Raw genomic sequence first — 26,597 nt, 5'->3', positions numbered from 1 at the left:
CGTCTTTTTATATGTGTGTTGTGCAGAAATCAGACAGAAGCTGTTCTGAACACATCCTCAGATGTCAGATAATTTCTGATGGGTAACATGGAAGATAGGGCTTTCAGAACAGGCCAGAACTGGGCTCTTTCCCCATCTTTATAACTGCCTGTTTGCCTGTGTTGCGCTAGACAAGTCATAATCTTGGTATCTGCCAAGTATGAATCTTAGTTCTTGTTTATCTTTGTAAAGTACATAGGAAAGATAAGACCTGTTTGTTCTGCATGCTTTGCTTACTTTGGGTTGTTGTTATTCGAGATCCTCAATGAAATCAATACAAGATCTATCAAATGGAGTTGTGGGTTCTAGCCTTCCATGAAGATGAGTATGAGCATAGAGTGGTGACACTGGGTTTGAAAGAATGCTTTATCATTCCAGAAGGAGAGTTGCTGATTCTGTAATAGCTTTTGCTTTCCTGTATATTTATGAAATTCTCACATGACTATAGGGTGATTGTTCTGTGACTAACTGAAGTTACTAATTGCAAGATTACAGATCTTGTTAATTATTCAAGTTGATGAATCTTATTTTCTATCATAAGCGTAGTTATGGCTTGTCAGAAACTGAGTTCTCTTACTCATGAATAAATTTACATGTCTGAAAGGATCACAGTCGATCATCTGAAGCATTTCGCTTTAATAAACAAGAAATATTTCAAATGAACTTAAATTTCCTTTGAAGCACCATAAGATGAAATTCAAAGCACGTAATTATTTTGAAATTAGAAATAAAAATGGTAAAAGTGGGCCTTTGGGTGTTTTTAAACTCTTTTCAAGAGGACAAGGGGAAATGGCCTCAAGTTGCGCCAGGGGAGGTTTAGGCTGGATATCAGGAAAAAATTCTTTACAGAAAGGGTTGTTCGGCACTGGAATAGGCTCCACAAGGAGGTGGTTGAGTCACCATCCCTGAATGTGTTTAACAACCATTTGAATGTGGTGCTTGGGGACATGATTTAGCAGTGAGTTGTTAAAGTTAGGGCAGTATGGTTAGGTTGAGGTTGGACTTGATCTCGAAGGTCTTTTCCAACCTGAGCAATTCCATGATTGTATGATTCTATGTTGTACTAAGAGACATGGTTTAGTGGGGAAATATTGGTGGTAGGTGGATGGTTGGACTGGATGATCTTGGAGGTCTTTTACAACCTTGGTGATTCTATGATTCTATGATATACCATCTTTTTAGTGTGTGACAGAATAAAAATGCCATACAAATAGGAGCCATTCCTCTGTTGGTCATACCTTTACTCAGCCTGAGGTGTTTTATCATCTAAGGAAGAAGAAGGAAAGTGCTTAGACTGCAGTTCTGACTGACTCACAGCATTTGTAAGACGGCTGGTCAGCTCATTGGCATGCTGTACAGAGATCAGACACAATGTGTTTTTAGATTCACCAGAGCTTCTTTTTCTCTTTTAAAAATCCTTTCTCCCACCAGAGTAATCCCACCATGCATTCTGAGCAAGGTGGAACGCTGATTGGTGTCTCCACTTCCTTTTTTAGTCATCCACTGATGTGATAGAAAGTAAGCAAGGACCTTGTGCTTTACCATGGAGTGGCAATCTTACCCTCAGGGAATTTGCCAACCTGACAGGAATTGATGCACACACAGTTTGTCTGGGCTGTGATTTGTACTGCTATAAACATTTACCAAGTGTCATAGAGTCATAGAATCATAGAATCACCACGGTTGGAAAAGACCTCAAGCATCATCCAGTCCAGATGTCCACTTATCACCAATATTGTCCACTATACCATGTCCCTCAGTACAACATCTAAATGTTTCTTGAACACCTCCATGGATGGTGACTCCACCACCTCCCTGGGCAGCCCATTCCAGCGCCTGACCACTCTCTCAGAGAAGAATTTCCTAACGTCCGACCTGAATCTCCCCTGGTGCAATTTGAGGCCATTCCTTCTAGCCCTATCACTAGTTACATGGGAGAAGAGGCCGACTCTCACCTCACCACAATCTTCCTCCAGGTCATCAATTAAGATACTGAACAGAACAGGCCCCAGTACCGACCCGTGGGGAACACCACTCATGACCGGTTGCCAGCTAGATGTGACTCCATTCACCACCACTCTCTGGGCCTGGCCCACCGGCCAGTTGTTTACCCAGCAAAGAGTGTACCTGTCCAAGACAAGGGTTGCCAGCTTCTCCAGGAGAATACTGTGAGAGACAGTGTCAAAGGCTTTGCTGAAGTCTGGGTAGACTACAGCAACAGCCTTTCCCTCATCCAGCAGGTGGGTCACTTGATCACAGAAGGAGATCAGGTTGGTCAAGCAGGGCCTGTCTTTCATGAACGTATGCTGGCTGGGCCTGATCCTCTGGTTTTCTCACACATGCTGTGTGATCACCCTCAAGGTGATCTGCTCCATAACCTTTCCTGACACAAAGGTCAGGCTGACAGGCCTGTAGTTCCCCAATTCCTACTTCTGACCCTTCTTGTAGATGGAAGTCACACTGGCAAGCCTCCAATCCTCTGGGATCTCTCCGGTTGATCAGGAATGCGGATAGATGATGGAAAGCAGCTTGGTTATCACCTCTGCCAGATCCTTCAGTATCTTTAGGTGGATAGCATCCAGCTCCACAGACTTGTGGCAGTCCAAGTGGAGTAGTAGGTCTCTAACAGTTTCCACCTGAATCGTGGGGGGGTTATTCTGCTCCCCATCCAAGACTTCCAGGTCAGGGTTAGAGTACCCTGAGGATAACTGGTCTGACTTTTAAAGACAGACGTAAAGAAGGCATTGATAACCTCAGCCTCTTTCTTATCCTCAGTGGTCACGTTCCCCACTGCATCCAGTAAAGGATGGAGGTTCTCCTTAGCCCTCCTCTTACTGTTAATATATTTGTAAAAATGTTCTTTGTTCTCTTTTACCCCAACAGCCAAGTCAAGCTGGGCTTTTGCCTTTCTAATTTTCTCCCTGCACATCCTAATAACTTCTTTGTACTCTCCTCGAGTTGCCAGTCCCTTCTTCCACAGGAGGAAGATTCTCTTTTTCTCCTGGAGGCTCAGGAAAAGCTCCCTGTTCATCCACGCCGGACTTCTTCCCCACCGGCTCATCCTGCGGCACAGGGGGATAGCCTGCTCCTGTGCCTTTAAGACTTCCTTCTTGAGGAGCAACCAGGCTTCCTGGACCTCTTTACCCTTCAGGACTCAATCCCAAGGGATTCTCCCTACCAGCACCCTGAACAGTTCAAAGTCTGCTCTCTGGAACTCCAAGGTAGCAGTTTTGCTGTCACCCCTCCTGACTTCACAAAGAATCAAGAATTCTTCCATTTGGTGGTCACTGTTCAAGACAACTCCCAACCACCACATCTCCCACCAGATCTTCTCTGCTTGTGAACAGCAGGTCTAGCAGGGCACCTCCCCTGGTAGGCTCTCTTACCAGCTGCAGAAGGAAGTTATCTTCCATACACTCCAAAAACCTGCTAGATTGCTTCTTCTGTGCTGCAGTGTATTTCCAACATATAACAGGGAAGTTGAAGTTCCCCATGAGAACAATGGCTGGCAATTGCACAGCTTCTGCCAGCTGTTCATAGAACACCTCATCTGTCTCTTCATCCTGGTTAGGTGGTCTGTTACAGACCACCATATCGATGTCTGCCTTGTTGGCCCTCCCCTTGATCTTTACTATAGACACTCAACATTATCATTCCCAGCCCCAAGCTCAACAACATCAAAGCTCCCTCTAACAGAGAGAGCCACACTACCACCCCTTTCCCTTCTGAAGAGCTTGTAGCCATCCACTGCAGCACTCCAGTTATGGGATGATCCCACCATGTTTCCATACTGGCAACTAAGTCATAGTTTGCCTGCCGCACAACAGATTCCAGCTCCTCCTGTTTGTTGCCCATGCTGTGTGCATTGGTGTAGATGCACTTCAGCTGAGCCTCTTGCCTCACCCACAATCCTGTCATTGTTCCCCTAGGCTCATCTCTAGTGGACCTGGTTTTATTCCCTTTCCCCTTCATATCCAGTTTAAAGCCCTCTCAAGGAGCCCTTGCTGCTCTGGGGCCAGGGTCAGTTTCCCCCTTTGAGACAGGCAAGACCCATCCCCAGCCCTCAGGCCAGGTGCCAAGTAAACTGGCCCATGGTCAAAAAAACCAAAATACTTGCGTTTGCACCAGCCTCTCAGCCTCAGATTTATGAGATGGGTTCTCCTGCTCCTCTCAGTATCCCTCCCTGCCACTGAAGGGACAGAGGAAATTACGACGTGTATGCCTGCTCTGTCTACTAATCGCCCCAGTTCCCTAAAGACTTTTTTGATAATCCTCAGGATTCTCTCAGCAACTTCACTGCTGCCAGTCTGAACTGTCAATAAAGGACAATAATCAGAGGGGAGAATCAGACCAGGAAGTTGCCTAGAAATATCCCTGACCCAGGCCCCAGGAAGGCAGCACATTTCCCTGTGGGCAGGGTCAACCTGACATACCATTCTTCTCAGCAGGAGCCACCTACGGCAGTCACCCTTCTGTCCTTGGCGGAGGCCGTCTGGAGGTGTGAGGTTGACTGCCTCTCCCCTGACAACCTCCTCACTCTTGTGTGAGTGCAGCCTCACTCACCTCTTCCTCAAGTTCCAGAACCTCAAACCTATTACGTAGGGGCACCTGGGGAATTGAGGTGGGTGGGGATGGGTGCTGTCTATGACGCTGAGCTGGGACTTGTTTCCACTCCAGGGTGGGAGGGGGTCCGCCACCCTCTGGAAGTATCACCCCGGTGTCTTTCTCAGAAGTTTGGCAGAGGGTTACTCAACCAATCTATCTCCTGCTCGTACTCTCTGATACTCCTTAATCTCTCCACCTCCTCCTTGAGCTCTGCCAGCACACTGAGCAGATCATCCTCCTGCTCGCACCTCACGCGGGTGGAATCCCTGCTGCCCTTCAGTGGCAACAACAGCCTCAGGCACTCACTGCAGACAGATTCTTGAACCGCCACATCTCTAGGTGTGCACTCCATCTGAATCGCCACATTCCTTCTTGCCAGAGCTTTCTGCCTAGTGTCAATGAAATGTCTTTCAGAATTAAATTAAATTAAAAACAAAGGTAACAAAATTGAGAACACATCTAAAGAAAAGCCCCAGCGTAACTTATGTCTTAGCAGTAGTCCTGCAGTCAGTTCAGTAACTGGAACGCCCATAGAGAAAAACATGGAGTTTGATTTTCTTCCTTTAAATACAGTTGCTTAGTAACTTTGAACTCTAGCATAATTGTTTGTTTTTCATCACTCACTTTAATGACTGTGACTGCCACATTCTTTCCATTTTAACTGATACCGCGTCTCTCTCACTCAAGGTTATTGATACCTTCCTAATTATGTGATTAAAATTATCATTAAGGCTCCATTTTCTGATCTGGCTTTGAAATTTGTTGGTCTAAATGATATAACAAAGAAGAAAGAAGTTCTTTTTAGTCCTGGGAAATATATGTACTGTAACTTTTCCTTCTGAGAAAAGTATGAACTTCAGCTGTTTTTATGTAATGTTCTAAACTCAGCAATTTCAATTAAGAAAATTCCAGATCTCGGAAGTTTCTCTGGAATTTATCAAAGCACTGTGGCCATTTGGTACTTTTGGTAAATACTTCTGAGGGATGTTAGCAACCAGAATAATCTAGGACTTAAAATCTGCTACCAGTTGCTGCATCTTCTTTTCACTGTGCTCTGAAGTTCATTACAGTTGTTTTATCTTCTCATGCTGCAATGAAACTTGAGTAGACGACACCAGAATCAAACACAGTCCACTCTCTCTATTTTCCACTGATCTGAGATTGCTACAGAGCTCTCCTGTAACGCTTTCCTTTAAAACAAGCCTTAAAAAAGAAATGGTCAATTCAACTTTAATCTGATTTGACATAAATAAGAAATTTCCTTTTTCTCTAGTCACTTTGTTACTCACGTTCTTAGAAAGGTAAAAACCAGGTTAAAAACTTGCAAACAGTGCTGACAAGTGTAGCTTCCTGCTGGAAAAAAATGCTGAAATTAAACATACACCAGCTGTATCTAAGGAGTTCTAATTCCTTTTTACCTTATTTTTTTTATAACTGAATATTTTGATACTGAGTATAAGAAGACAGGTAGCTACCAGTAGTGCAAGCAGCCAACAATTATGGTGACATTGACAAAGAGGTGTTTGGAATGGATATTGAATAATTTCAAGGACTTACAGTAGAATGCAGATATTCAATCTGATAACTTACTAGCTTCTAAAAGATCAGCAACTGCTAAGATCTGCAAATCCAGTATCCATTTTTTTCCGTACCATTTACCCAGTTTCTGAAAATAATATAGAACAAAAGGGGTAAAACAAGGAGAGGGAAAGGATATGAAATAAGTACAGTGTCTGCAGCAACTATGCATCCCATAGAACTTTAGAAAAAAATACATATTGAAAGTAACAGATCCAAATAGGAATGAAGAACACAAGTACATCCACAATGCATCTTCTGTGGATCGTATAAATAGATCACATAACTTCAGAGTAAAGCTAAGGCTTTGTACAATAAAAAGTAACTTGAAAAGTAACATACCTGAGAAGTATGCTTTTATTTTTAGCAGCCATAATCGAGGAAGCATTTGTTAAACAAAGGACCATTCAACAGAAAAAGCACAAAAATGGAGGACATACAGTACTTATATCTCTGACATTCTCACAGAGTCAAACAAAAGCAGATTTTGACATAGAAAAGTTCCTTATATCATGGATTTTCAAACCATTCCCATTCTACTCATTAGTTAAAAGAGAAGGAAAGACAAAATAGATACAACAAAAATGCAAGTAGTTAATACAGTCTATTGGCTACTGCTGCTTTGCTGCAGAATTTTTGGAAAACAATTGTAATTGCTGCTTCTTGTAACGCTGTAGATTGATAAGATGGTATTTCGGGTAGGAATTGCACGTGGATCTGAGGTCAGGTTACTGAGTATTATTTATGTGTTAGAGTGGAATTTTACCAAACTAGTAACAACCTATTCTAGGTTATGTTAGGGAAGAAAGAATAGAACTGATTTGTTCAAGTCTGAAGAAGCAAAACTATTTGGCAGGAACAGAGCTTTCTCCAAGTAGATTTAACCTTTAATATCAAACTAAAAAGTCCTACTTAATATGTTTATTACATACTCAAAAATAACATACCCTCAGCATGGAAGGGCTGCAGGTATCATGGCAGCTCAGTGCAGTATACATGACTGAAGGCCAGATTTTTAAAGGGATGTAAGCAGCTAAATTAATGCAAGTAACAAAATTTTTAGTCTGCTTCCCTGCACTGAGGCATCCAAATTACCCTGAAAAACAGCCCCTTGGGTTACCATAGCAAGTTTTGTGAGTTTTTCAAATAATTATTGCTGGGGACTTAGGATTTCCATAATTTGTACTTCTTCGATTATTTGAAAAACACTTTCTTTTATTCCTTAACTGGAGGAAAGTGGAGAAACAAATTCTGATTCTGTGGCTCTTTATAAGAGCCGCGTGCTAGCAGCTGGGTAGAAGAATGTTGTGACGGTGGTGGAACTAGTTAGTGCTTCATTTATCATTTCCTGCCAGTCCCCCAGCTAAATGTGAAATTACAGTTTATCACAGAATTGGATGATCCATAAGACTGCTAATACAGTTGGTAGTCACAGCTTTCACTCAGCTTTAGCAGAAATGCAAATAAATACTCAGGGAGGCTAAACCCAGGAAATCACAGCAGGAACAAAAACACAGTCAGGATTACAACTCCTTTTTCAATTCACTGGCTCTGAGAATAGTGATGTGGAAATAAGGCACAAGGTCTTCAAGGATATTCTATGGAAATACAGTTTCTCCCAGTCCACCAGACATTTTCCTCTTATATTTCTGTATGCATTAACATCTACAGTTCAATTATAGTAATTTTCATTTGATCATTTAAGATGATAGGTCATTAATGCTTTGTTATTTTTAATATTAGGTGAAAAAATCTTTGTACAGTTACGCTTGCAGTCAGTGTCAGTGGGAAACTCAAGCCCAATAAAGTCTACATTGCTTTTAGAATTTATCTGTTCTTATAGAATGTTCTAACATAGTATTTGGAGCGGGACTTCTTATAAGAAATTTTGAACATTTCAACATACAATGAGTCACAAAACCTTCAATAAATAAAGGTCGGTGGTATGAGCTCCTCACCTTGAAAGCTCCAGGCCCTGCCAGAAGCTGGCTTTCTCCTTGTTGCAAAACTGTGCCTTCTTACCATGCACACTGAACCTTTACATTAACCACAATTGTGCCACTATGTTGCAAACATTTCCTGTTTACATGTGCAGTAATAAACTCTGCTAGAAATTACCTTTTTTGTCTGCCATTTCTTATCTTAGTAGCAAGTTCACAAACAGAGCTCTGGAGTAATCCCAGTTTCAGTACAATCTCAAACACAAGGCCATATCCGTGTTTTATTTCAGCTGGGCAATTCAACATGCTCTGTGGTCAAGAAAAAAAAAAAAAAGGTCAACAAGCATTTTCTTTTGTTTTGGGGTTTGTGATTAGTTTTGCTGAAAGAGTGGGATTCTTCCAGTGATATTTTACACTGAAAACAGTGTGTAATCAATGGTATGTTGTTGAATGTTGCTCTGTAAAGACTTGATTGTTTCATCAACAAATAATAAGGGAAACACCTTCCTGCAGCCTATTCCAGCATGTTATTGTGCTGCTCAGCAGCAGTAACTCATCCAGCATTTCAGGTTAAAGAAATTTCGCAGGCCAAAGTTGTTGGCAAATGGGAAATCACAACTGAAGCACTTCTGTCTTGTGAACAGAGAAAGAGATGACATCTTGCATGTCTTTGCCATGCCATTTGCATATGGGTAACCCTCCCTAGAAGGTCAAATCTGAGTATGATTGCTAACAAATGAGTACTATTTAGAATAAAAGAGTGAGAGGAAATCTTTCAGTTGCATACAGAAAAATGTTTTGTTTTCACTTTTTATAAAGATTTTTAATGGTTTCTGATTTCTTTCCTCCTTTTGAAGTTAAATTAGAAAATTATTCCTTCACAGTATTGCTACTTGCATTATTAGATCATCTGGGAGCTCCAAGATTATCAAGTGTGTCAGTGTTGCGATCCTTATGGTCCCTTCCAACCTAAGCCATTCCATGATTCTAAGAAGATGTTCCTTGCTTCATAGAGTAGAGTTTGAATTGAAGGGCAATATAAAGAATTCTCCTGATACTACAGTGGAGTTAATATCTTCTTCTTTATGAATTATGAATGATATTAAGGCATTATTTTTTTCCCTAATACTATCAGTCTGAATACATTGTCCAAAGAAGATGACAGTAATAAAAAGTGGGAATCCTTCCTTGTGACACATAAAGCAGTCAAAGCTGCAAATGGAGCACTATGGGAATGTTTCAGAGCAATGGTTAAAATATGTCCTCTCTCACACGTTTTCTTTCTTGCAGTATATTCTACTTGACAAGCATAGCATCTGAAAAACCTTTGCATGTCTGCTGCTGGTGATAAAGAAATATGTATGTGTTGTTTCATTCAGGTTTCTGACAGTGCTAAGCGAGCATTCAATCTACCATAACAGCTTGCTCAAGAAGGAAGTTTAGCTCATAGAGGTCATTTGCGTTTCTTCTAGAAAAAATAACGCATAACCTTGGTGGTCTTTCCAGATCAAATTATCACACATTAAAAACTCTTCTACCACAGGCAACTATGAAATACGCACACTTAACCCCCTAAAAGTAAGACTAGCCTTAGAGTTCTAGTATTTCTCCCGGTTCCTTTAGATAAAATGACTAATTTCCATACTACAAAATTCCTTGTAACTGAAGGCATTACGCTTTTTTCTGCTGATCATATTATGAATTTCTTAACTGCATGGTATTTGGATATGTGGGTAACTCACTGAAGTGCACTAATATTCTAACCATAATTGTTATTACTACTTTCATGTTCCTTACCTATAAAAGGAACACAGTCCAATGCCTTACAATGTTATAGTCTGAATAAATTGGTGTAGAACTTTCTACAGTAAAGAGAAATAATGGAACAGTCATGAGGATATTTAGCTTTTTTAATATTCTTTTCTTCATACATATGTAGGAGACAGTTCTGTGTTATGAATAAGTGCATGTATTTGAGCTATTTATTACATTAAGCATTTCAAAATTAATTATATTGCAGTTACACATATGCATAGTAATGCAGATATAATTAAAGAATTATAGTACATTAAAACAGCATACTTACCAACCACACACACACACAAAGGAAATTCTGAGCCTCAGGTTTTCTAGTTTCTTTAATGTGCCTCACAATATTTGACATTGCAGCACTGCATTTTATTTACATTACTCTACTAGCCAGAGACTCAGCAATCAAAGTTTCAGATGAGCTTCAATGCCTGAGCAAAAGCAGAATGACTTTCAACAACAACCTCTGTGCAGCTTTGCAAAAACACAGCACCTCTGTTCTCAGTAATAATAGGCTTTGTTACAACTGACTAAGTAACAACACTGAGGTCACCAGGTGTGATTTGGATCCAGATGCACCTTATTTTGGTTCATCTGTTGAATTTGTATGTTTCTGAAGCAGCAAGTTCTGAAGGACAGGAATTGTGTTTAGCTCTGTGATTGCTCAGAACTTGACATTGTTTGGATTCCTTAATTAGTCAAATAATAGCCAAAAAAAAAAAATTAATTTAAAGGATAACTCATGCTTCTGAAGTTACTCAGTAAAAGGTTTACAAATTTCAGCAATGACTTAATTCCTTAGAATCATAGATTCATCAACGTTGGAAAAGAACTCCAAGATCATCCAGTCCAACCGTCCACCTGCCACCAATATTTCCCCACTAAGCCATGTCTCTTAGTACCACATCATAAAGTTTCTTGAACACCTCCAGGAATGGTGACTCCACCACCTCCCTGGGTGGCCCATTCCAGCACCCGACCACTCTTTCATTGAAGAAATTTTTCCAAACATCCAACCTGAATCTCCCCTGGTGCAACTTGATGCCATTCCCTCTAGTCCTATCACTTGTTTCATGGGAGAAGAGGCCAATCCCCACCTCACCACAATCTCAGGGAGTTGTAGAGAGCTATGAGGTCTCCCCTGAGCCTCCTCTTTTCCAGACTGAACAACCCCAGTTCCCTCAGCCGCTCCTCATAAGGCCTGTGCTTCAGACCCCTCACCAGCTTTGTTGCCCTCCTCTGAACACGCTCCAGGGCCTCAATGTCTTTCTTGCAGTGAGGGGCCCAAAACTGGACGCAGTACTCGAGGTGCGGCCTCACCAGTGCTGAGTACAGAGGGGCAATTACTTCTGTACTCCTGCTGGCAACACTATTTCTGATACCCGCCAGGATGCCATTGGCCTTCTTGGCCACCTGGGCACACTGCTGGCTCATGTTCAGCCAAGTGTCAACTAACACTCCCAGGTCCATTTCTTCTACGCAGTCTTCCAGCCACTCTGCCCCAAGCCTGTAGCATTGGCTGGGGTTGTTGTGGCCAAAGTGTGGGACGCGGCACTTGGTCTTGTTGAACTACATCCTAGTGGCCAAGAGCCAGCTACCCAGCCTGTCCAGATCTCTCTGTAGGGCCTTCCTACCCCCAGGCAGATCGACACTTCCTGCCAGCTTGGTGTCATCTACAAACTTACAGAAGGTGTGCTCAATGCCCTCATCCAGGTCATCAATAAAGATATTGAAGAGGACAAGCCCCAGTAACGACCCCTGGGGAACACAACCCATTGCCGGTCACCAGCTGGATTTAATTCCATTCACCACCACTCTCTGGGCTCAGCCCTCCAGCCAGCTCCTTACCCAGCAAAGAGTGTACCTGTCCAAGCCATGGGCTGCCAGCTTCTCCAGGAGAATACTGTGGGAGACAGTGTCAAAGGCTTTGCTGAAGTCTAGGTAGACTATGGCAACAGCCTTTCCCTCATCCAGCAGGCGGGTCACTCGATCATGGAAGGAGATCAGGTTGCTGTGTAATTTTAGCAAGTGTGATTTGAAGACTGCCTGAAGCTTTTTCATCAGCTCTATATGTATTTATAAAAAAGCAATAATATATTTTCCAATTAATAATTAAAAAGAAAACGTGAATAGCAAACTGAAAATATATTACTATGGTTTAATGCTCATAAAATTACTGTTCTCGTTTATGAAATTTGGTTTTCCTTTCATGTTCATCATTGGAAATAGAAAATTGAAAGTCATTTTTCAAATTCTTATTCTTTAGCACAATGCTGCAGAATTACATTTTCTGAACTAAGGCAAATACAAGAAAATATTTTCATAAAAATATTTAGCCCAGATATTTCTATTTATCCTTAATTTTAATAAAAATGTACTAAGAGCACAAGTTTACCTGATTTTTTTCTTTTTTCTTTTTTCTTTTTTACAATCAGATACAGGTTACTAAAGAATAAATCCATGAAACTGATCATTCAAAGATAAAAAAAATGGTAACAGTACTCCTATGGCATCAAACCATGATACAGTTAAATAAGACTTTCACACACTACTCTCTGACAAAAACAAAAAAAAACAAAAACAAAAAAAAGGAACAAAAATGTAAAATGCTAGGTTATGGAAGCAAACTCTTAAAACAAAAAATGAAAGAAAATATAATCAGTTCTATTTCTACAGTTAGGACAATATTTAACGTTTTTGCTCCTTCAGTATTTGGTGGTGCAGGAGACTTACAGAAGATACCAGTAGAGAAAGTATCTTCTCTACTTGATCAGCCTATAAAAACAGAGATATTTCATAAAAATGTATCAAAACATCAATATTGCAGGTAGGGAGGCAAAACAGAATGTATTTTATTGTTCTTATGAGCTGGACACCACTAGTTACTTACTAAATCACTGCAGGTTCTGAACACTCAGCAAGCTCGCTGAAATCAGAAGAAAATTAGGTAGAACTCATGCTAAGAACCTTTAGGGGATTGGCCTTAGTGTCCCACTTGAACTCTCACTGAAACCACCAGAAAACTTTCATCAAGTAGCTTTCAGTGGTTCTCTACTGATCTATAGCTAGTTCAAGCAATACTTTCTCAGGAATGCTTGAAGCTGCCAGTGAAGGGCTACCTCCAGAACAAGCTGTCAGATTGTGATAGAATTGCATAGCCTAAATCCAGATCTTCTGGTCATCCAAGGCTTAACTTTTTATGAAGGACTTCTAACCTTGCCAAAGGTAACAACTTCATTCTGCCTTGCAGAAGCATTGCACCTCTCAGAATTGCCTGGTGTGCAGTCATTTCTTCCTCAGTGGAACCTGCAGACAAAGTCCAGTTTAAGGGCCTATCATTATTACAAAGGCTGTAGGATTTCCAAATTACTTTACATATGTTTACTAATATTTAACTGTTTTATCCAAAAAGTTATTAAAATTTTGCAAGCCCAGCCATTGAAATGCAGCTGCTTTGGAAGCGAGCAGCAGTATTATGGCAAAGAAAAGGGAAATATCCCCATTCCATCCAGTCCTATGAAATCTGCAGAGATTTCATAGCAGGACAGAGAAATACTCAATGTTCAAGATTTTTAGGATGCTATACACATTAAATTTTGAAACTACATTAAGTTAAACCTTGTTCCTGGAACAACATTGTACTAAAGTTCAAATAAAGAAGAAACAGAAAGTAGCAGAAATGATAGAGTGAGTTCTATACTGCCTCCTCATCCCACAAAAAAAGGGAAGGTGAGAATGTAGATGTCTCCTCTCTGGAGAGCATGGATTGTGCAGATTCAGAGTTGAAGCGTAGCTTGCAGTACTCACTTTCCCTACTCAAATACAATTAGCAGGCTGACCTGCAGTGCATCAGAACACATCTACAGAGGCTAACATTTTATTCAGCGTAGCACCTCAGCCTCCCATGAGGCACCAGCAGTGGTTTTGAAGCCTAACTGTTCAGGAACAATGAGTTAACTGTATCCTGCTGGCATAGAAATTGATGATAGCAGGCTAATCCAAGCCAAGACCACTCTAAAATCATGGAAGCCCACATGACGTTTTAAACACATACTCTTGCATTGCCCGTAATTGAGAAAAATCTGCACTGTGACTTCTACTGAAAGACCTCGCCCGCGTGCACCTGCAGATGTGTTATTGCAGAAAGAGGATCCTTGTTTTAAATACTTTGCAATTCTCAGCACTGTGAGAAATTTATTCTGCAGTTATTTTTTTTTGTGTTGTTTAAAAAAATGCAGTGTTTCTGCCCACTCAGCATGCTAAATCCCATTTCTTGATTCCCAGATCTGATTATAAAACTGCGGGGACTTTAACACAACTGTTTCACTACTGTCTGATAAGTTGGTTAATGTGAACAAAAAATTCCCATGTTCTATAGTGAATTTCCTTCAATTATAGGACTTCACTAGTAGTAGTAGATCAGGGCTTTAACTATGTATTTTGGCTATATGCTGTGTTTGATGGTTGCAGTGATGGTTTCACAGATACAATCTGCACAAGTACAATACAAAGAAAGACAGGTAAGTTATTTTCTTCTCTCATAGACATTTATTTGTGCAGCTTTGGACTCTAGACTCCGGTACCATGCCTGCTTGTCATCATTCACCTTTCACAGTCTCAAGCTATTGTCCCTTCTAGCTTCACTCAGTCTGGGATATGTTTCATATGCTCAACTATGTGCTTACTACTCAGATACCTCAATGAATTCCCCCTTTCTGCTGAGCTTGGGCTCCCTACTTCATCCTGCTCTCTGAGCAGAAAGTAAGTACTGTGATTGCTTAGGTATACACAATAGATACTGGGAGGAGCTGGTAAGGAAAATGGTAGCTGTGGTGGCATCCATTACACCAACAGTGTGTGCCTGTACAAAGGTTCTTTAACCTCTGGCTTAAGGCCATGTATGTGCAGTTGGAACCACATGTCACTGTGAAATGTTGCTATGCATAGCAGATGCTTCCACGGAGACATAGCATAGAAAACAATTTTATGAGACTTCAGTATTCACCTCAGCTATCATTTTTACCCTTCCCTCCTTGCCTTTAACACAGCACTTCTTATAGCAAGAAATTAATTTCTCACGTAAGAAAATTAAAAACAGAAAACAAATAAAGGAACCTGTAAGCCCTCAGATACCCTAGTGACATTAAGGTTTCCTTTTTTTTTTTTTTTAATTCCCTGGCTATCTTAGCATAGTCTACAGAACTACAGTTAACACGGAGTATGGAAAAACAGTCAAACATTGAACAAATGGAGTTAAGCATTTTAAGCATCCATCTACAGCAGCACCAGAATCCAGAAAACCAGAAAAGTACCCTCAAAAGTTATGGAAAATTTTGTCTGATTATCCCATGCTGCCATAGTTGAGTTGTTGGATGAAATATCTCAGCTAAGAAGGGCATTGCACTCTGACTGCTGGGAATAGAAGCTGTAATAAAGAGAAGGTTTAAGTGTCATGACATTTCCAGATCAGACAACTCAATGTATAGATAAAGCTGTACAAATGCCAGCAAACATATCTTGCAGTGTAGATAAGAACAAATTTTCAGGCTACAAAAGCTCTCACCCAGAAGGTACATTTATGCAAATTGAGTGGATAAGTAAATAGGATAAAATATCACAGGAAAAAATGCATAGGCTAAGTAATGGAAATGCTGTGTATACAGTTATCCCTCATGTGTACATGAAGACACAATTTACAAATGTAATTGTAGTTGTTGTATATGCAGATGAAACCACTGCATGGACATATTACAGAATAACTTGCTACAGGCATGCGTAAATAAACACATCATGGTATTACTAATTTGTCCACATAATACTAATGTACACAAGAAATGCAATCTTAAAAACCTGCTTAACTAGATGGTAGCAGTCTGTTTATCCAGTCCACTCAGGGGCTACTTTCTGTTACTGTAGTCTGTTTTCTGAAAGTTAGGATTCATTTCCTTAGTAGCAGATAGGTTATCAGGTGTGTATGTCTTGTACTCTAAACTGGAAATCAGAATGAAGCCATGCAGGTAGGCAGACCACTTGGCCCAGTGATACAGAGGGATACATGAGGGAGCTCCTGGAAGCGCTGAGCAACATACTGCAACACAGCATGCTTCTTGTCTGCTTCTATCACAAGGCTGACTAGAACCATGGAGGTTAGTCATGCTAGCAGAACATACTGCCCTTACACCCTGCTCTGACTTCTGAACTGGCATATAATTCTGTATATATGCTATAAATGCTATATATATATAGACAGAGACTGCATTGCCCAGCAAGACACTAGGTATCAAGGACATGTTTTTCCCTCAGAGTAGATCCTCAGTAGATTTCTGTTACTCCAATGTAAGTTAGAGAAGAATAAGTTTCAGAACATAAGAAATCTACATGTGGAGGAAGCCGCTCTATGCTTTGCTGAGATGCATTTCATGTAAGACATTATCACTGTTGGGAAACTAAAATTATGATGTAAAATATCAGTATTTTTGAAATGTGCACTGCTCCTTTTGCAGAAAAATAAAAATCTGTAAGAGTGCAGTTGAATATGTCATTGTTATGCCCCATGAAAAGTAGCATGTTATTTTTTGCAGGCATTAAGACTTAGCTTCTTATTTCAGTATCTTTATGTCTCAGGCAAAGTTCCTCTTCCATTAGGAATGAGAGCAGATTTCCCCAGGCTAACACTGTACCTACGGTTGTTGGTTGCAGTCATCTTGTCTATGAAGTCATGAGAAAAGCCATGTCTTGGATGGCTACCACTGAAATACTGTTCTGGAGATAGATAAAAGACATGAGAAAATAAGGAAGCATTCTCTACAGTTTTTGGAGGGTCCTTACTTGACACCTGGTCAGTTGCTGATAGCTATGTAGAACAGATTTTGCTCTATTTTGAAGGCACTACTTAGAGAACAAACAACTACCCTGTGGGAAGACTGATGACACAATCTGTCTCTGAGTGATTATTTTAACCTGCATCAGAGATATGTAAGATATACCTAGAGATTTGCATTCATGGTTTCAAACTCTAATTGCTTCATAGTACTTTTAATTAAAATTGTACAAGCTCAATTATTTATGTATTTGACTAACCCACCCAATATGACAAACCTGTCTATCTTAGGGAAATGTGCAATCCACAATACATGTCAGAATAACCTTAGAGATGAATGTAAATAATGGCCTCCCTAGAATCACATTTTTTTCACAGCCCCGAGCCCAAAACATACGTTACAGTAGTGCTGTCTTGCTCTTCCCAGGCCATGTCATATCCACCTTGCTCTGTGTCCATCTGAAGGGTATCCTCTCCGCACCATTTTGGGAATCCAGACCTGTGTTAAGTGGGATTCTGCCATTCAGCATTTCACAAAGGTCATTAAAATATAATTCACTTAAATCTGAAATTTTGCCAAAGGTGTTCTTCTGCCTAGAAACACAGAACCAGCCCCTTAATAGAGTATAAATACAAAAGGCAGCGTCATTCCTGAAGTTCATCTGGGGTGTGGAAAAATTTGAAAAAGCCATACTGTTCTCATACAGTTCAGCTTTACATTAGAGATTTCCTCTATTTTTCTTTCCTCACGGTACATCACTAAGGATATTTACTTGAAGACAGAGCCTTTGTTTAAGTATTCATATTTCTTTTTCTACTTATTAAAAATCTGAAACCCTAATCCCCTGCTTGTGACATCACAGCAGGACTGCTGTGGAGATTATTACACTGCCAGAACTTGGAGGACTATGACACCAGGTAGAGAATAAACAGGAGAGGCGGATGAACTGTTGGGAAACAAGGATCCCTTTTTATCCAAATATTTTCATTAAATAAGAACAAGGGAAGGAAAGTATATGACATGTTCCTGAAGCCCAGCTGCTCTTCTAGCCAAGCATTCAGGATGATGAAGTTTGAAAAGGTTCTGTCACTCATAACAGAAAGGCTTTAGGGTTGGTTTTTGTCCCTTTTCTTTTCTTTCTATAATCTAAAGCTTGAGCTCCTATGATTTATTTACATACCTTGATTTTTTTTTCTTTGAAGTCCACAGGCACCAGTAGCAGGAACAGCCACAGATAATCATTTGCTGTGCTGGTCTCCTAACTCACCTCCAGAAATTTCTGTCAAGGACACAGTATTGTCTGTCACCTTAAAAAATTCCAAGTTCTCCAAGATACTACACAAAAAATGTAAGCTTTATAGCTGTTTTCTGACTTTTCTGCTTTTATAACAACTTGTGTTTCAGACTTCTCCTACATAACCATGACAGCTAGATACATATATCAGAGGAAAGGGGGCATTTTCATTTGGCATTTAACCCCAGGGAACTGGGACTTCAGTGGAAATGCTGCGTGTGAAGTGAAAGTGGGCGGGTTCTAACCTCTCAGAGTACTTGTCTGCTGCTGTCTGATAATGGCCTATGGGGCAGGCCTTGCAGATCAGCAGCTGTACCGGACTTTTACTGCACATGCATTTTGTTGATAGAAGAGAAGCCACCGGAAAGCAAAACTGGATGGGCAAAGAGCCATCAAGAGTTGTATGAAATAGGAATATATAATGATAAAAAATATTATTTAAAGTACATGAGGGAGTGACTGGTAATTGAAGGAATTTCTTAAAGCAAATTAAGTGTATTCTCTTCATACAGACAGGTTTTGCAAAGAAGGTAGAACAGGAAAGAAATATGCGGACATTTTTTCTAAAATAATAATGAAAAGAAAGTGGTATATTTTGAGTAGATTATGAGACAAACAGCAAAAGAGATTGTAAAAAAAGAAACTAAGGTTTTAGGTAATGCTGTCCAAATTATGTAAAGGGAAAAAAAAAAAAAAGATGGTAAGAAAGGTTTATGTCCAACATGTAATATTTATAGCCAGGCACCAAAGATTATTAATCAGACAGTGGATGTATCAAGTAGTTGGAAAGTATATGGTAAATTTCACAGTGAAGGATTGCAGCTCCTTTGGAAGAGTTATCTTCACAAGAAGAGATCATAATCAGAGTGGTCCAGACAGAGAGAAATCTGATACTTTACTCCCTATTGCTCATGAAGCATAAATTAAGATCAGATAAAATTGTTGCACACAGAACAAGAGGTAGTACTTTATCAGGAATTTTTGTCTCCTATTTCATGAGTCTTTCCAGTTGAGAATACAAATAAAAGCATAATGACAAATATACTCAGCTAGACGAAACAGTGAAAAATACAAATCTCATTATAAGTGATTGTCATACAGTCATGTTTTTCAGCGGAATCACTGCTCTGTACATTTGAAATTGACTATATAAGGTACGTCAGAAAGCAACAGTGATGAACCTAAAATGCTGAAGAAAGCCATCACAATCTAAACACGAATGCCTTTATATAATCTAAATCTGTATTAGTAACTGAGCTACCCCTACATTTTTCACTCCAAGGTTTCAGAGTATATAAGAGGGAATATAAACGTAATATTTGCTTGAGTCAGCTGGTGGAAATTACAAATCCAGATGACAGTGAAAGCAGAGCAGAGCTAAACTAATCAAGTAGATCTCATATGCAATAACTGCTTTTTTATTAGCATAGCTCACCACATGATGCAGCCTGATGCCTGAGAGCTATGTAGGAGAAAAGGAGATATGGTACAATAGCTTCATCTATTTGGCCATGGAATAAGGAACAACAGTTCCACAGAGCTCAAAAAAGCTAAACACAGAAACCTAAACACAGAAAATGCAAGGACCTCAAGGCAGAGTACCTGCCCCCTCCTCCTATGCATTTATAGGGTATGAGAAATGCAGAAGTCATGAGTGTTCAAATCACACATATCTTTGTACACAGTTTAAAGAGATCTACAACTTTCATGATGTGATTAATTGATAGTCACAGAATCATAGGAAGTTCTTCATTCACTAGTGAATTCTGCTCTGAAAAATACACCTAAAAGGTAGTTTTGGTATTTCTGTGCATAGTACTTCTCTTTAATCCATCTCACAAAGACTTGATTTATGAATCAAGAGCTTTGTTAGTTGTATCTCCATTCCCTTTTATCTATCTGTTCATATTTCACCCAGTTTAGACCTTGAGAGGACAGATAAATGTTTCCCCTCCCAGCTGGGCTGAACAGCTCAACAGAGATGAGCACGTTCTCCCACAGATGCGGAACTAACTTTTCCACTGATGGTTGCAGAATGCAACTAATAGGAAACTATCAGACTGTTCTGGGGGTGACGAACCAAAATTAAGAGACTTCCACTAATTAAGACTGTCTTGGCTTAGAAATCAAATGTGATAGTACTAATCAAGCTGATTTTCCATGGCATTCCTTCTCTCATTCCCTATTTCTCCTCAGAGAAATTCTACAGTTTGGGTTGGAAAACTCCAAAGCAATATTTTTCAATTTGGAAGTCTTTGATATTGTACGTAGCACTTGTTGTTCAGAGCTGAACATTTTTCCTAATGGCAACTTTATGAATCTGTGCAGAAGTCTTCCTTGTGGAAAAGATTCTGGCGGTCTCAAGGCCAGCAGGTATCTTGAATAGTTAAGTCAGGTTGGGAAGCGTGGCTCACAGAAAAGTCAGCATCGGTCATCAAAGCTACATCTCAAGCACAAGGCAAGTATTTCACTGCATTAACATCTCCAGCTTGATCTTGGGATGTTTTCATGAGCAGCAGAAACTTTCAAAAACAAATATGGAATATTTAACTGGAGACTCAGTTTTTCACTGAAAAGCAATGGAAAATTCACACAGAATTTTCACACAGTCATGAAAAAAAGAACACTATTGTCTAAAAATAAGTAAACTATATACTGTTTCAATTAAAATGTAAGTACTGTACTAAGTACTGTTTCAATTAAATGGGAATGTTCTATAATCAAAGTAGCAGTATAGCTGAAGTCAAAATGCTTAGGACAAGGTTGTTTTTTAATTTTTTTTTGCATGGAAGGTCTTATAGCATCATTTGTAGTGAAAACAGCATCGAAAGTTCAGTCTTAGCAAGAAGCTAGGAGGAGAGAGGGGAAGTGAAGATATTTCCTTAAAAAGCATACTCAGTCTTCAGAACATCATGAGTGATGTAGATGCTTTTCATGCATCTCATATTAAAGCCATATAATCCATCACTTCTAATAATGTACTTAGATTTGAGAAAAGGAGATTATGAACTGTTATCAGATAATATAGTATCCAACAAAGCGGAAGCATCGCTTTATTAAGTGATATTAGCCTTAGATTGTAATACAGTGTCCTGATCACTAGTATTCTTCTGCATATACATGTATGCCTTCTTTTAGTCAAAATGTAAAAGCATCTGCCCTGGAGTTCAGTTGTTTTCTCCTTCATCCAGAATACAAGGATTATGTTAAATTGATGGAGTTGGCTTAGCCTTCCCACTATTGTTCAAGAAAAAAAAACAAACAAAACCTTAAATTCTAGGGTACACTTACACCAAAAGTGTTCAGTCATGGATTACTGTCACTTTGCACTAACATGACATAAAGAAGCAATACAGAGCACCAATGCTACAGAGCTCACAGTGGAAGATTGTATTTAGATCTCATATACATTTAAGTGAAGCTATAGAAGTGAAGGAAGAAGACAATAATAAAGAAAGACAAGCATTTCTTTTGTATCTCATACACATGTAAGTACTACGTATTCAGTTTATAGCACCTGGTATAAGGAAAGAAAACAACATAGTTCAGGAGGAAGAATACCTTGTGTGATAAACTGACTAGCTGCTTACAGAGATTATCTTAATCAAAATTGTCCTTAACCTGTGTTAATAAACTATCACCTAATGCCAGATTATTCTGAAACCAAATGGACTTCAGTTTTCATAATTCTGCACAGTCTTTGAGGAATTCTTTCCATTCCATTTATAAACCTTTGGACTATGTAAGAATTTCTGAAATAAACACTCTCCAAAACCATGGATCATCAGACAGAATTAATGTCTTGTGTTTGCTGCATTTGGCTATTCAGCATTGCCTTGAATAGTAGGAGTATGGATGCTCTCAGCACAGTGTCTTGCACATAACATTCACTTTTAGTGAATATTTATTGACCACATTACTCAGAAATTCTGCAGCCTTCACTCAGGGAAAAAATCCTTTCCCACTCAGAAGAAAACAATTTTCATTTAAATAAAAAATGAATTAATTCCTTCCACTTGAAATATCATGTACATATGCATGTTCATGTCTACTTTTCAAATATACATATGATATGTAACAACAGAATATATAAATACAACCTATAATAAATATACACTTGTGTGACTACTCTTTATAGTCATATAGTCATATAGTTTATACTCTTTATATGTAGCATAAACATCTATGTTTAGGTGTATACATACCTACTTGTTTTGTATAAACCATATGTCTGATGATATAAGAGATAGCAAGTTAGAGATATAAATAAACCGTTAAGACTGTCCTTTGCGATCACAGTCACACAATGTGTGTAATTAAACAGTTTGAATGATGTGAAAATACATACCTGAAATAAAGAAAAATAGTAGGCACAGTTTACATTGTTTTTAAGATGAAAACCTAGAGGCCAGTTGTCCACAGACAGCTCATCCCTGAGCCAAGGGCTATGTGGCTGCAATGGGCCTCAAGCACCTGGAAAAACAACTGGAGCAGTAACAATACTGTTTTATCCTGAAACTCTTTTCCTTTTAGAGTCAATGCTTTTTGAAACAATATGTTTAGAGAGAAGATCACTAAAAATCTACACCAACCTACCCTGTACCCTACTGCAGTGTAGTGAACAGGTATTGTGCGATACAGCTCACATCAATATTTACCATGTCATTAGTCAGTCAATGATCATTTTACTGACAATGTCCTTAGACCTTTACTGTGGGCTTTGAAACTGCTGCATTCATTACATAATTGCTATAGAATACAAAACATAAATACTATTCAATTTTGGTCTTTAGATTTTTCTTTCAATAATTAAAACAAAGGGAAAGGATTATTGTTTGAAAACCCGAGACTGTATGGACCAAGTCTTGGAATACAAGACCTCAGTGAAGGGCATGTTATCTTATCACCTCTCTCTTTCTCAGATAAAGTGTTTTCATATATGCAAAACTTACGCTATGAATTATGATAGCTTAACCGTGTGTCATGCACCTACTTCAGAATGTACAGCTGCTGCACAGGTCAAATATGAGTAAGTACAGCATTTGCTACATTCAGGGAACATGTCGGAGGTTTAATTCTAACAGGATATGTCAATGTAAACAGACGACAGAGAACTTCATAAACTCTGCTTAACTAAGGGCGGAGAGATTGCTTGTTTGTTTTTGTTTGTTTGTTTATCTTCACATCATACTTATCAATATCCAGATCCAAAGAGATAGGTTTTTTCATCATTTCTTTCTGTTATGATATCTGTAAATCATTGAGGTTAAAGCTTCCTATTCTAACTTTCCTTAAACAAACTAAAAACAATCTGAAAAAATTACCAATTATTCTTCCACACACATAGGCTCTTGCACTAATTTTGGACATGAGGGCATTGACGTGAAGCAAAGACTAATTAATGTATTTTGTCTGTTATTTAAAAATTTAAGCAGTTTCATGTAATTGTACTTTATCATACTTCATAATTTTACAGGATGCCCGAAGTGAGTGAAGCTTTTTTATTTTGTAACACATCAGCCACAAAGCTATGTAATTTCACCCCAAATTTTAATTTCCTCTACTCCCATTTTTTGCTGCTTTGGCATGCCTACTCATCAAAGCATATTTTATTCTGTTTCTAGGGAAAACTAAGGAAAGCCTTCAACAGACAACTACTCAAAATAAGATAATTTTTTTCCTCAAATAGCAAAATTTCAGAAAAGGCCAAGTCATGTCTTATTACATTACAGAATATTTTTGATGGGTATAAGAAACAACTTTCTCTCATTTTTTTTAAATTTAATTTTACCTACTTGTGTTTGACTTTTTTAAGCCTCCTTTTCCCTTCTGAAAGAAAGCAAGTACTCTTTAATGACCTTCATGATAGATCAATGGGACCTACTCTTTGATCTCTGATAAGTCTGAAAAAAACCCACCTACAATTACCATCTTATTTTGTAATTCAGCTCCTTCTGAACAATTTGTCCATGATCAACATGAGAGTTTGCCTGCAATAGCACCTTCCAGACTAGTTGTTTTGACCAGTGTAGAATTTTTTTATTGTTGCTTACTGAATAATTGTGTAAAAACAGTCTAGTTTAAAATTATAATTTGTTAATACAAAGCTTGATTAAAAGCAATAACAAAACAAAACAGCTTGTTACCTTTATTAAGGGCTTCACTGTAGCATCAGCAGCTGTGCTATTTGTGTACTTTCAGTTTTAATATGGAAAAATACCATTTCCAGATATCTCTTAAGAGCGTTTGTGTTTGTTTACTGTTAATTATCGCCATTGATTTTCTCATTCATACATAAAAAGCAGTTCCCAGGGGTGTTTGGACAAACAGACATTAGTTAAATCTCAGCTTTTCTTGAGAACTTTTATCCTAAGAACAAATATTTTTAATGACAAGACAGTTGTTTTTCCTATGTCCAATTTTGTGCTGGACACTTCAGATACTGTGTGTAAATATCTGCAGGACCTTCAAGTTCACTCAAAAGACTCATGAGACAGAAATATACTACGAGTTTATTAACCAACTCTACTTTCACAGCAGCAGCCAGCATTTCTTTATCACATTCAGCTGTAGTCAGGCTCATCCTAAGATTTTTGACTGGTTGACTAAAAGAAGTATTCAACAGATAGATATTTTTTCAGTATGACTGAAGAAAGCATATTTACTTGTCAAGAAAATTGGGCTGAAGCCAGTAGGATGAGGTTCAACAAGATCAAGTGCCGGGTCCTGCTCTTTGGCCACAACAACCCCAGCCAATGCTACAGGCTTGGGGCAGAGTGGCTGGAAGACTGCGTAGAAGAAATGGACCTGGGAGTGTTAGTTGACACTTGGCTGAACATGAGCCAGCAGTGTGCCCAGGTGGCCAAGAAGGCCAATGGCATCCTGGCGGGTATCAGAAATAGTGTTGCCAGCAGGAGTACAGAAGTAATTGCCCCTCTGTACTCAGCACTGGTGAGGCCGCACCTCGAGTACTGCGTCCAGTTTTGGGCCCCTCACTGCAAGAAAGACATTGAGGCCCTGGAGCGTGTTCAGAGGAGGGCAACAAAGCTGGTGAGGGGTCTGAAGCACAGGCCTTATGAGGAGCGGCTGAGGGAACTGGTATTGCTTAGTCTGGAGAAGAGGAGGCTCAGGGGAGGCCTTATTGCTCTCTATAACTACCTGAAGGGAGGTTGTAGTGAGCTGGGTGTTGGCCTCTTCTCTCTTGTAACTAGAGACAGGACGAGGGGGAATGGCCTCAAGTTGTGTCATGGTAGATTCAGGCTGGATATTAGGAAATACTACTTTTCTGAAAGAGTGGTCAGGCGCTGGAATGGGCTGCCCAGGGAGGTGGTGGAGTCACCGACCTTGGAGGCATTCAAGGAATGTTTAGATTTTGTGTTGAGGGACATGGCTTAGTGGAGTTATTGGTAGTAGGTGGATGGTTGGACTAGATGATCTTGTAGTTCTTTTCAAACCTTGGCGATTCTATGATTCTATGATAATGAGGACAAAGTGAGTACATTTCCCATCACTGGCATTACTCTCTGTACCAGTTCACTGAATAACTGCCACCACTTAACAAGCAGTGGCTTATCTACATATCTAGCTCCTTTTCAGCATCAGAAAACAGATACAGTGAAGACTTTCATAATAACTGTGGAGTTCTTCATACTTTTTACAGAACTTTTTATTTCAAAGCTCCACATTACTCCCCCAAAGCCTAGACTAATAGGCTCTTGGATAATTTCTGAAGCTCTGACTGCAGTAATAAATACAACAAGATTTTTTTTTCCCCAAAATAATGAAGTTTTGAAAGGAGGAGCCATATGTCATCTGTTCTCAGAAGTGAGGACTGTCTTTCCAATGCAAGAGAAAATTCTCTTCTCTGCTACTGAGCCCTCCCTCTGTTGGGAACCAATAAGCAAACTCTGGTATTCAGTGCTTTTACCTTTCTTCAGGTCTTGAGAACTACTTTTTTGGAGAACTAGATGAGATGACTCAAAAGCTGTCGTTAGTCCTCTGTTTCTAAGTAAAAGCATCACCACCAAGTAAGCCAAAAAAATTGCAATCCTGTGCAAAACAAATCCTCTAATGGAGATTCATTAGTTTCTTACCATGGTAACACTTCTTTTCCAGCTCACATTTTACTGTGCTTCCTTACTATCCAGCTCCTTCGTTGACATGTTTGCAGCTTAATGCAGGAGTAGGAGGCAACTGGCTAAACTGGCAGCATTTCAAATACATTCCTTGGGTTTTCAGTCCCTAACTCTTGTTCTGTGTCATGAATGGCTGCAAGACGGTTATCACAGTTGGGGCAGATGGAGTTTGATATTCTCCTCCCAGCTGATACAACCCACGCCTTTCCTCTGGGAGACTTCCTACAAAAATTGGAAAAACAAGAACAAGACATTAAGTTCCCTTTTTTTTTCTAAAAAAAAAAAAAGAGAGCCATAATATTTCTTCTACTCTAAAAAAATCCAAGGAATAGAAGCTCAGGAATCTTTTTCTCTCCTCTAGATCAACTGCAGATGA

General features: G+C 39.4%; 1 long non-coding RNA gene across 1 annotated transcript in view; it reads right to left on the bottom strand.

The window, feature by feature from the left end:
• The window catches only part of LOC110390134, a 58,646-nt gene continuing 35,011 nt past the window's right edge, over positions 2,963 to 26,597 (bottom strand). The window contains exons 5-10 of the long non-coding RNA XR_002433584.1: positions 26,180 to 26,443; positions 22,435 to 22,559; positions 17,973 to 18,071; positions 17,189 to 17,290; positions 8,341 to 8,471; positions 2,963 to 6,310 (exon numbers count right to left, since the gene is read on the bottom strand). This is a non-coding gene — a long non-coding RNA (uncharacterized LOC110390134). The remainder of the gene's footprint in view (positions 6,311 to 8,340; positions 8,472 to 17,188; positions 17,291 to 17,972; positions 18,072 to 22,434; positions 22,560 to 26,179; positions 26,444 to 26,597) is intronic.

This window comes from Numida meleagris, chromosome Z (assembly GCF_002078875.1).
Source record: "Numida meleagris isolate 19003 breed g44 Domestic line chromosome Z, NumMel1.0, whole genome shotgun sequence".
NCBI classification, from domain to species: domain Eukaryota; kingdom Metazoa; phylum Chordata; class Aves; order Galliformes; family Numididae; genus Numida; species Numida meleagris.
Note: the sequence above shows the minus strand (reverse complement) of the source record. Positions and strands in the feature narration are given on the sequence as shown.